This window comes from Calypte anna, chromosome 2, assembly GCF_003957555.1.
Source record: "Calypte anna isolate BGI_N300 chromosome 2, bCalAnn1_v1.p, whole genome shotgun sequence".
Classification (NCBI taxonomy): Eukaryota; Metazoa; Chordata; class Aves; order Apodiformes; family Trochilidae; genus Calypte; species Calypte anna.
Window position 1 is genome coordinate 108,020,546 of NC_044245.1, and position 12,068 is coordinate 108,032,613.

General features: G+C 36.3%; 1 protein-coding gene across 1 annotated transcript in view; it reads right to left on the reverse strand.

Annotated features, from left to right (window-relative positions):
• CCDC178 (coiled-coil domain containing 178) overlaps positions 1-12,068 on the reverse strand; it is a 156,016-nt gene that overhangs the window by 1,052 nt on the left and 142,896 nt on the right. The gene's annotated exons all lie outside the window — the stretch shown is intronic.

A 12,068-nucleotide genomic window follows, 5' to 3' on the forward strand; every position in this document is an offset into this window, starting at 1 on the left:
CTAAAAGTCATATATCTTTGCCCACCACTCCTAGCTGGGAGACTATTGCCTTACCATGCAAGAGATTATTTCAATAATCTTGAACAATAAAAAGACCTAATTGTAAGGAAATTACAAGGAGGTCTCCAAGGAAATTTCCTCCACAGAGGTCCTAGGCCACTTGTTGAGTCTCTGTCTCTTTCCAGATTATCAGGAGAAGTTTGACCAGAGAAGTTTTCATTAGTTCAACTGAGGAAGCCCAGTGATGGAGTTAAGAAACTGCCTATACTTCCTACATGGAAGCAAAGGGACACATAACTGGGTTCTTCAAGGTCTTTTGTGGTTATTGTTAGCTGCTACTTGTTTCTTATTGCTCATACACTGAAATTGTAATGGTCAAAAACTGAAACAAGATACCTGTCTCTACAACAACTGTACTTGGCTAAGTCTTGCAATCTTAAAGGTGCAACAAAATTTCCAAGAGAAGTAGAGGCAAATCATCTAAAATAATTTAATTTATAAGCCAGCCAGAATGTTCATGAGATGCTACTTCTGTCCTCCCTCTTTTTTACTGTAACAATAGCTAAATATTAAGTTTTGAAATTAATTATCATGATTTAGAGAACTGGACTTAGTCATCTAGGTTCCCTGTAGGGTCAGTCTCCATGGCACAAATATGAATGTGGTTGGTTGAGCAGAAAAGTTTTTTTCAGTCAGCCAATATGAAATGCTTTATATGCATATCTGTCTGTCCTGCTCTTCTCTGCAGCTTGGTTGAATGAAGGAGGACCATGAACTAAGTGCTGCTCAGATTACAGAAGCTGCTGTTCTCTTCTGAGGCTGGGCACTTGCCTGAGGATGCCGTATCTACCATCCTCTTGAGCAGCCAAAGATGACCGGGTCATACACAAATTAACCAAAAAGTAATGCAGGTGCCACTGAAAGCAGTGAGTCCCTCCTGAATTATTAACCTTATGTGGTACATAACAGATAATACATATATAATTAGGAAAGAGGTCCAGTTTTTAACAGATTTCATATGCATGTAAAAATGTAGCTTTATGTCTATGAATGTCTGGCATAAGAACAGCAACAACTGAAAAAGCCCTGACAATAGCCTCCTTTCTATAAAAAGGACACTATACACTAGGAAGTTGCTTTGGAAAGGTCACTCCATTCATATCTTCCTCATATCTTAGTTTTCCTCAGCATAATCCTTACACAGTTTCCTCACGTTCATTTTCCAAAGGGGCAGTCAGTACATGGCAAGAATTAAAATTCAAAGGGAGATACAACAATGTGCATCCTCCACTCAATAACACTCTGGAGCATACCCAGCAATTGCCTTTCCTGTGACAACATAAAGTCTGGAAAACTTGTTTTGGCAAACATCAGCAACATTATCCCTGCTAAACAGACCAGGGTCAGAGACTCCTTCCTGACCCTGAGGCCAGCTAGCACATAAGGATGAGACTTTCCAGTCTCCTTCTCCACACTTTGATGCAGAATTACTGCTCTTTGTGTGTGTTTTTAATTCTGGAGTAACCCAGGGACTATTCCCAGCAATGCTGCCCATTAGGGAGGTGCTCTCAAGAGCTTAGAAATGGAAGAAGGCATTGAATGCATGAGGATGTTAGGAGAGAGGGAGAGAAACATAAATTGAAAGTAAATACACTGGGCCACTGTCTCTGAGAAGCCAGAGTGTAACACTGCTGTGACCAAATGCAGTAGTAATGAGATCTGGGTTGAAATATCTAAATGGATGAAACTCCTAAGGAAGAAGACAGAAAGTTAACTGGTAATGTTATTACACTGGCTTACTGATTTGACTTCTTTGCTGAAGTTTACTGTTTGTAGAGAAGCTAGCATTGGAACCACTGCCACTTGGTGTTCTGGTTTCTAGAGATGCTCTGGAACTGAGTACAGTTCAATAATTCAGTTGTTGGCTTTTCTTTATAATTAAAACAATCACCACTAGAACAATATTGTCTGGAGTACCAATACCTCTTATTTGGATCTGATGTGCTGCCTTTTAGTGATAAAAGTAAAAATAATCTTAACATTTATGGTAAATTTAGCCTAATGTAATTTTTTATAACTGTTTACAAGTGGGAGAACTAATCATCAGATGATAGTTTATTAATGAAACTGACTTGATTTTAAAATAGATTTAATAAAACATTTAGGATTTGATTGAATTTCCTTAAAGGGAAATTTTTGGTGCTGGCTCATTGGCAAAATGATACTGATAACTCTGCCTAAGGCCAAGGTTTAGCATACATCTGGGTTGTCATTACATGAAAACAGAGCTGTGGAAGTATTCTGTCAATCCTGACATTAAAAAAAAAAAACAACCAACTAAACACAACCTGTACATTATATCTCTGATCTTATTTTGATAAATGATTTCAAGCAATGTATTACATTTATGTAAAACAAGTTCTCAAGTTAGGCTTCAGTGGGACAGCAATTTGATTCTCAGCATAGCTGTTAGTGAGGCAGTGCTGTGATTTATTCTTGTTGCCATTTCAATCACATGTTTATGAAGTACTGGGTCATGGGAAAATTTCTACTCCTTTCCTGAAAGAAGTTCATCTTGTTAGAAAGCCAGCTGCACTTTACAATGTACTAATTGCATTAAGTTTATTGCAGTCATATGCTTTATTAGAATTTCAGTGAAAAAACAATCGTTCTTTAATTTTAGAAACTGCAAACATTTATTTTGAATAAACAGTGACATAAAATACGGTCACTCATCTTCAATTTGCTCCATTAGTCTGACAGTATCATATCCTAGTAATTCTCACATCATTAGAAATAAAGACTAAAAATACAAGGCATACTTAATGCTTGATTTTCACAGAGCCGTAAATTAGGTGTAACTGTAATGAAACTAATGGATTTAAAACACAGAAAACTATCAAATTCAGGCCTTGAGTCCTTAATAGCCCTTACTGGCTTTTCATTTGTCAGCTGTTCTACCTAACATATTGCAGCAACAGCAAGGTACAACATGTGGATGTGTCTGAGCCAGACTGTAAAACTTTGAAAAGAGGCAACTAACTTGATTCTTTTCCTGATGAAACCTATTTTATGACTGGGTTTGGTTGGTTTGTTTTGTTTGGTTTTTTTTTTTTATTTGTTTTGAGGCCTAGAAGGATTAATTTACTGGAAAAAAAAATGGGAAAAAAAGAGAAGATGGAATTAACTTTGGGCATGTAAATTCCTTTTTTGAAACATCACACCTGTAGTCAAACAATAACTGACTAAACAGCACTTGAAGCTCAGATACCTGTGAGGTTTATCCTCAAACATTTTAGCTTAGATATGCAAAATACTGTTTTCTTTGATGAGTACTACAACTTGTAGGTATTTAAAAATTAACTCCTGGAGAATTAGCTTCATCCCAGGTGTTGTTTACCCCAGTTACAATTCACATTTTGCAGAAACTTGTTCTCTCATATGGTGCATCTCGAAGTTACTTAGAGAAGACTTCCTCAAAAATAAATAATTTAATGTGCTTCCTAAGGGGAGAAAGTTTCACTTTTTGGGTACTGTGTCTAGTTTTGGAGTCCCCAAACATAAGAAAGAGGGCCATGAAGATGACAAAAGGGCTGGGACACTTCCCCTATGAAGACAGGTTCAAAGTTGGGTTTGTTCAGCCTGGAGAAGAGAAGGCTCTGGGCAGACCTTATAGAAGCCTTCTAGTACCTGAAGGGGCCTACAAGAAAGCTGGAGGGGGACTTTTTTTTTAAAGCATGTAGCCATAGGACATTGGGTAATGTCTTGAAACTGGAAGAGGGTAGATTTAGGTTAGGCATTAGGAAGAAATCCTTTCCTGTGAGGGTTTTGAGACTCTGAAACGATGTGAAAGGAAGATGTGGCTGCCCCCTCCCTGGAAGTGTTCAAGATCATGTTGGATGGGGCTTGGAGCAACCTGGACTCGTGGGAGGAGTTCCTGCCCACACAGGGGGGTTTGAATTAAGTGGTCTTTAAGGTCCCTTCCAACCCAAACCTTTCTATGATTCTATGATTCTATAACAGCTATGATTCTATAACAACCTTTTGTGAAAGATGCAGAATGTCAGAAACACATGAAGATACAGTAAATCAACAAGATAATCAGAAAAATATGCAGAAAAACATAGGAATAATAATAAGGCTATAAATAAAATATGAATGTCAAATTGGAAAATGCCTGTATTGCCTTAGAAGCCAGCAACATTACTGTTTAGGTTGTCATTTTTCCATAACACTGTAATGTATGAACTGCAACGTGGAGCCAAATCAATGGTCCATCTAACCCACTTTTTTGCTCCCAGTAACAGCCATGATGAGAGGCTATATAAAGAAGAGTATAAGGGCAAAATAAACACACCAATATTTCTTCCTAGCATTTTCCTACCCCAGAACAGGCAGACAGGAACTGACTGAAGAGAATTTTTGCCAGAACTTCACATGTTCCAGCAAACATTCCTAAATTTCAGAAGACCTCACTGTAATCTCAGAGTCAGTTTCCACAGTGTCAGATATTTCTCTTGTTGTTCCTGTAGCACACATGGAAACTCAAAAAAAGGAGGGATTTGGATTGAACTAAAACCAGCTAGAATATATCCTTAAGTGACTTCATAAATCTATTCACAGACTCTGAAAATAGATGCCAAGGCCCCTCTGTAGCCAGAAAGTTAATTTGTATTATGCAAGGCCAAGGAGTGTGGCAGAAAGGGGGAAAGTCATGAAGAGGCTAACTTGGGTTTCTCTCTGTCATGCCTCCAAGGGCATTAGTGTCCAAGCCTGAGCTGAAGTCCAAGCTCCACCATACATGAGGGACAGAAAACTGCAGATACTCTTTCAGAGAGCATCCATACCCCCCTCACGGTTTCCCTTGCTCCCAAAGGAAGTTGATTTCCAAACCAATTCCTACATCTGACACTAATCTGCTTCAGTAAACTATTATTTTAGTTTTTAAAAAAGTTCAGCATTCTCTAATAAGAAAGTGATGTTTAAAGACACAAGTCTATTTAAAAGTTTTCTCAAATTATTTCACATCAAATGGCTGCCCAAACAGGCCACCTATATAGATGCTTACCTCAGTAAGGCAGAAATCATACTGGCAAAGCTAAAGTGCATGACTTCCCAACCTGAATGGCTATTGGGCAGCAAAGTAGCTGTCAGGGTGACTCTGAGGTTGTCAGGTATTACAGATTGAGCTCCAGAATTATATGCTGTCCGAGGGACTATAAAGCAATGAAAAACTCAGCTCTTTGATGATCAGTAGAAGAGAGATGAAAACAGCTTTTCATCCTTGAGACACATGGAACTGAGAAAATTAGAGAAACCAAAGAAAAACTATAAATTATTTCAGAAGACTACATTATCATATTTTAGTTTTCCTAATCTGGAAAGATAATATGATTTATCTAGTCAAATAATCTCCTTCCTCATCTGCTCTATATTTTCCCTGTCTTTGAGACTCTACCTGTTATGAAAAAAGTAGGATTAAAAAAGAATGAGAACTAAATGAAAAAGAAAGGTAATAAGACTGGCAGTGGTTAGAGTCATCATCTGTATAGGTCAAAGGAGCCCCTACTGAATGTGGGGAATTACTATATAGTAACTTAAATAAGATAGTAAGATTTAAGACCAGAACATACATGAAAACTTTTGCTGCATAATTATATGTACACATTTTAAGATGTGTTCTAGTTAGCTTATCAATGAGTGTATCACCGAAAGTAAGAACATGATATTCAACACCCTCCCAGATTGCTATCAAAGACACAAGAAATAATGCTAAGAGAAAAAGCTTGTGTACTCAAAAGTTTGCTGTTCCTTTGGTCTAGTATAATAAAAGATGTCAAGTACCCTGACTTACAAAATCTGCCTTGCTTACCTTCTTAGGTCATCAGATTATAAAAAGCTACTACTAAAATGCTTACTTTAAAAACAGAAATATAATTTTAGCCCTCAAGATAAAAATTACACTAAAAGGCAACGTGGTGAGAGTTTGCACATTGACTCAGATTGTTCTTCCTTTGCTCTGAGGAAAGTAGCCATATACCTAAAGCCTAACTTGATCACTGACTTCAGTGGGACCAGTTTTAAGTATGATTTTTATTTTGAAGACTTTCTAGTTCCTAGAAATTAATTGGAGTGGAGCATAGCATTAGAAATTTCCTTGTTTGGTGTAGTCTTTCTTTTTTTATTTCAAAATCATAATAAAACTAAAACTCATAGCTTGGAAAAATCTGTGCCAAATTAGAAAGGGGATTTTCTGGAGTTATTATAGATAATTAAAATGCTCCAGTAAAATTCCATGATAGATGTGGCAAGTTGGCATGCTAAAACAACTCAGTGAAACTGCTGTGACCCATCAGAGTTTTGGAGGAGAGTTAAGTGTGAGAAAGAAACTGCTCTAGTTGAGTCTTTAGCTCTTAAGCTCTAAGGTTATTGCTCCAGTGCCAGTAGGAGCATCAAAACCAATGCTGAGTCAAGTGATGACACAGACTGCACACCCTTGTAGCAATGCTGAATAGTACAGGGATGAGGTTTCTTGTCTATCTATAGCACTATTAAGAAAGAACTGCTTCTGTTATATTTTCTTTAAAAGTCAGTTCTTGAGAACTGACTAGTTCTCTAGGGCTTAATCTTTTCCACCCCATTTCCCAGCCCCACAAAAAAAAAAAAAAGAAAAAAAAAAAAAGAAAAAAAAAAGAGAGATAATAAAATAATAAAAAAAGATTTTTCATGTACAAAGCTCCTCAGTCCTGACTTAGCCAATAGTAGCATCTTTTCCTTTGTCTCAAATACAGATTTCTGCTCTGATGCTGCACACATGCTCAGTTCTGACAGCTCTCAAGCTCAGGAAATATCCTTTTCATTTTGGAAAAAATTCTTAGGAGAACACTTTAGAATGAAGAGTTAAACTTGATGTCTCACTCCTTAACCTGGAGTATCATAAGAATGTGTTTTTAATAACCTGTTAGCACAGGTGCTGTAACAAGATTTACTTGGGCCTTTGCTTGAAGAAGGAGTGGTTCTTGTCTCTGGGTTAAGTCTACTTCCAATGCAAAGTATCAGAAAAGCATAAAGATGAGAACAGAATCATAAAATCATACAATGGTTTGAGTTGGATAGGACCTTAAAGATCATCTAGTTTCAGTCCTGATGCATGGGCTGGGACATCTCCCACTGAATATTATGCAGAGAAACCAGATACTTTCTACTAGAAAACAGAGAGGGGAGTTGGACAGCGATGTGCCTGGCACAAAACAGGTATTATAACATTTTTATTCACTTTTTGCTTGTGTCCCTTATTGGTTCCTTCTGTACCTCTAGCAGCAGCCCTTCAGAGTACGCAGTCAGATGACAGTCACGTTATACTGGTTGTGTGACAGATGTTTACTGATTTGTCTTTAGGAAGGATTTGGTTTCCAAATCTATCTTCCCAGGTATAAGCAAGAGATATGATATGAGAAGTTCCTAATTTTCACCTCAGATGCTTCAGGTAGTTGTTTATGTCAAAAAAGAAATGTTTATATCCAAGTTACAGGATGTTAGCAAAAAAAAAGACTGAATTTTAGAAAATGAAGACCGTATCCTGGTAAGAAAGAATAGGTGGCTATGAACAAGGCTGGAGAAGCAACAAGCTGAGACATTGCATTTGAAACCCGGATGTTTTCAAAGGATGCATTTGGAGAAGATAATGACTGCATTTGAGGAAGCTGTTCATAGTAAAATAATGTGGAGCATTTAATACCTGCAACTTCGGAAAATTACAGTGCCTGTTTTAAGAAGTTTCTTGTCAGGAGTTTTCCATGAGCAATGCTTGAGTGAGTTAATCAAAATACAGGATAACTATTACACATTTTATAATTTTGCACATGCCATTCAGGATTCCATTCCAGTAGGTCATTTGATTCTCTGCAGGTGGCTCCGTTGGTTTCTGGAGTAGTGTACGGTGAATTACATGTTACAGAAATGAAAGGCAGTTATAATTCTGGATAACACTGTATTTGATTCTACAAACATCTTTAGGCCTAATGCAAAGATTCCTTTGAATAATTTATCCAGCTAAGTGTCTCTGGTCCCAAACTCCTAATTTAAAAATGTTGATGAATGAAGTATCTCTTTAGCTAATAAATGAAGTATCTCTTTAGTTATCCTTTGTCAGCAACATTCATTTTAATGGAAAGTGAGTTTACAGGGTTACATGATTGAACTACTGAGCCAAGTCAGTGTTGGCAAATGATGGGCTAAATTATTGATGTTACACACTAATGAATTCTGATGAGAAATAAAATACAGACATTACATTTCAAGTGGTTCATAATTATTTTTGTACTTTAAAAGCAATTTTATTCTTTTTCCAAATCATACTGGTTCTGTAAAACAAAAACATAGTTAGTGATTATAACTAAAATTATTAAGTTTGAGGCAAAAATGCTCCTGTAAGTTTTCTTATGCAAGTATAATGCTATTCACACTAGGAATCTGATTTCTTCTTATACTTCTGGGAAAGGATAATTAAATTAAATGCCTAAATTTTTAAACTGCTGTCTTTAAATAGAATAATTTACTTTGCAACCATAGTTTAGAGTTCAGTAGATGAGTTTATAATCTATGATATATCAGCATGTTTACTAGAGATGTTCTGAACTACCATAATTAATTCAGGTAACGACAAAAACAGAAGAGCTGCCAGAATGGAGCTTTCAACACATAAACAGTTCATCATTAAACCTGTGTTTTGATATATGTTAAAAATGGGTAGAAGGAGGTAACTAAACTTCAGATAGCCCAAAGTGATGTTGCAAGGTTGAATCATTAATTTAAAATGTCATTTCTCTGATCCTCTGCTCACTGTACTGGATAAAGAAATTTAATTTCTTAGTTTTTACTTATAAACCCAGAGCTAAGCATTTGCTCATTTGGCAACAGTATAACTTTATAAATCCAATCCTTAATCTTGTCTTCCTAAAAATGGGCTTTTCCTAATTATAGACTGAATGCTTCTGTCAATTGCTAGAAAAGCAAATCTATGAGGTGTCATTTCCTTTTCTTGTTGAAATATAACTGAATAACCATCGTATTTGTTGGCTCACTGCTGTTTTCTCTTGTCATCCAAAACTACCACTGGCTTCTTGAAGGAGTAAGTACATGCAAAATTGTTTTGGTTTTGCTTATGAAGGGGATATTGTGATCAGAATGATCAATCTTGGAAACGTTTGTCATATTGGCCAAGGTCTCAAAAGAGAGATTCATGAGCTACAGTTCGAGCCCTGCCAAACATACACCATAAACAGTGTGTCTATGGAAGACACAATCAATCTTCCTGGCATCCCTCAGCCAGATCCATTCCTTGCTTAGTGTCAGAATGGGGAAGGAGGAAGAGAAACTTAGGATTTGTGGATTAGGGTAAATAACTGGAGTGTAACATCTTTTTATATTTAATGCTATATGTTGATTACTGTGTGGCTGTAGCCAAGGTTATAGATGAAGTTTGAGTATGAATGGTCCATATGGGTGTAAATGTAGACCCTGCTGTCAGCTGTGTTTTATCTGCAGCTGTAAGATAGAGCTGCTGCATTGTTTTTGGAGATAAACAAATGACATCTGCAAGACTCATGAGAGAAATTAAAAACATTTATGAATGCTTTATGATACTACAAAATATCACTGTATTTTAAATAGTATGGCTGTGAGGAATGCTATCATAAACCTCAACGTTACCTACAATTTGGCCTTAAACTAGTACTCAAATATGTGTAGTTACTTTAGCAATATTAAGACTTCACCAGCAGCAGTATCTCAGGACTCCTGCGATTTGGGTTGCATCTAGGGACCTTAAAGTAGTAATATAGTAGTCTTCAGATTCTAGAAAAGGCATCAAGCACAACTTTAATTTTTTTTTTAAACTTTTCAATTCATGATACAGTGTTTCAGCACATTTTTGTTTCATCACATTTACACTGAATCTGTAAGGGAGTACAGAGAATAATATGAAGCTTAAAGACTGCTGTAAGAATGACATCACTCAGAGGATCAGTTTTTGAGAAGCTGGAAGTCATGCATTTTCTCTTTTCTTGTCTTTTAAGGCTTACTGGTTTGAGTTGCCCTTCTAACAACAAATGCAGAAGAGATAATAAGCTTGCCACTTCCTCAGATTAGACTGAACTGTTAAGTGTTTGGCCCGCAAATACAATTTATTCTAAGTACAGGTGGAAAGAACATGAATTCATAGACTTTGTTTCTGGATTCTATTTATCTTAATGAGAAATGAAGTTGGTCTTGTAATGTATGTCATCATGAGTTCAAGTCAAATATTGAGTTACTTGTAGTGAACTTTTATTCTGTAAACTCGTGTTTCATAATTTAAAAAAGTTAACATTTCTATTAGTCAGGATATTTTACATAAAGACATTTCTATGTGGGGATGTTATAAAATATAAGAAAGTGGAGAATCAGGGCTACTCTGGTGACACAGAGTGACAATTACAGGAAGTGGTGGTGCATTCTGAAGACATATAACACTTAGGTCTTTAAAAAGAAATTTAGAAATAAATGTCCTAGATTAGTTGTCATCCTTCCATTTTCCCTTAAGTCACAATTTTTATTACTCAAAACACTTGTGGATATTTCTGCACCAGAAACATACAAAGAAAATGGACACCCGCAAAAAACCCTAAATAATTCATCACACCAATGATTTGTTTGCTTGCAGAAGCCATCTTCTATTCTCCATCCCTGATGGACAACTAGCAGCATTGCTTGCCTTTCTCTTCCTACTATTCATTAGACTATTCAGGTGACAGCTGCATTTCTAAACTACTTGCTTTGTATCAAGTTTCACTCATATAGTGAAACTTCCAAGTGAAGCCATAAAAGAATTGGCCAGTTAAGGCCACTGTAGGTACCACAGGACAGAAAATGTTTGTGGTTATATCAGCCTCTAGGCATGACACTTAGAAAAATGAAAAGTTTATATGAAGCTAAGGTGAGCTAAGGCGTAACTGGCACAAAACCCTAAATGCAACAGAGTTGTGCCAAATGATATGTACACTTCAAATATAGTAATGAAAATTATGTCAAAATAAAGACATCTGAGTTTTGCCATGTGATCAGCAAAATCACAGACCATGAAAATGAGGCAAAGAAATGAAGCAGGTTCTAATTTCTTCTATGAACTGAGCTTATTTTGAGATTACTTTGCTCTCGCTCACTAGAAGGGTCCCTCTCATCATGTAACAAAAAAATAAATGGTCATGAACATTTTGTCTGTTCCATGGCATCTGCATTAGCCACTACAACCTACATCAGAAATACATTCAAAGATTTTGGTGAATGCTTGTCTGGGTCAACTCAATCTACAAAAATCTATCTAAAGATAATAACTTTAAGGATTGAAATAAAATGTGAGATCACATTTTGAAGAATTCCAGCTATTATTATCTAAACTTCATATTTGAGAGGAAAGCCATATATTTTTAGAAACTATTGTTAGATGCTGATTTCCACCCATTTTTAGAACCCTGTTAACCAAATAACAGATGCAGAAGCAAAAATAGCTAATGTCAATTCCCCTTTAACTGTACAAAATAAATATTGTATAAATTAATAATAAACTCATCAAAAATTAATTCAATATTTTAAATGGTTACTATGAATAAACACGACTTAATATAAAAGCTTAGAACCAATTAAAAGGTGTGCAACCATGTCCCCTTTTCCTTTTTCAGGAAAGAAAAGTTATCTGTCATCCAACTCCATATGTCTCCAAGACAAGACAGAAACAGCAAGAATGCTGAAGTGAAATCAGCAGGCAAAAAAGCCACAACTGAGTGTAATCAGCATAAACAGTGATAACTCAACCCATAACTGAGAAAAATAAAAGAGAAGGCATTCAGATTTTGGAGAGCCTCAGCCCTGAGGGACACCATAACACACCTGTGTTAATAAGTTAAGAGAACAGAAGACAGACTTAAACTGACTGCCATTTGACAGCTAAGAAACAGGGTAAGACTGAGAGGTTTTCAGGAAGCCAAAAAGGGCAAACCTTAATCTTGGCATGCAGGGTTATAGATGATCCT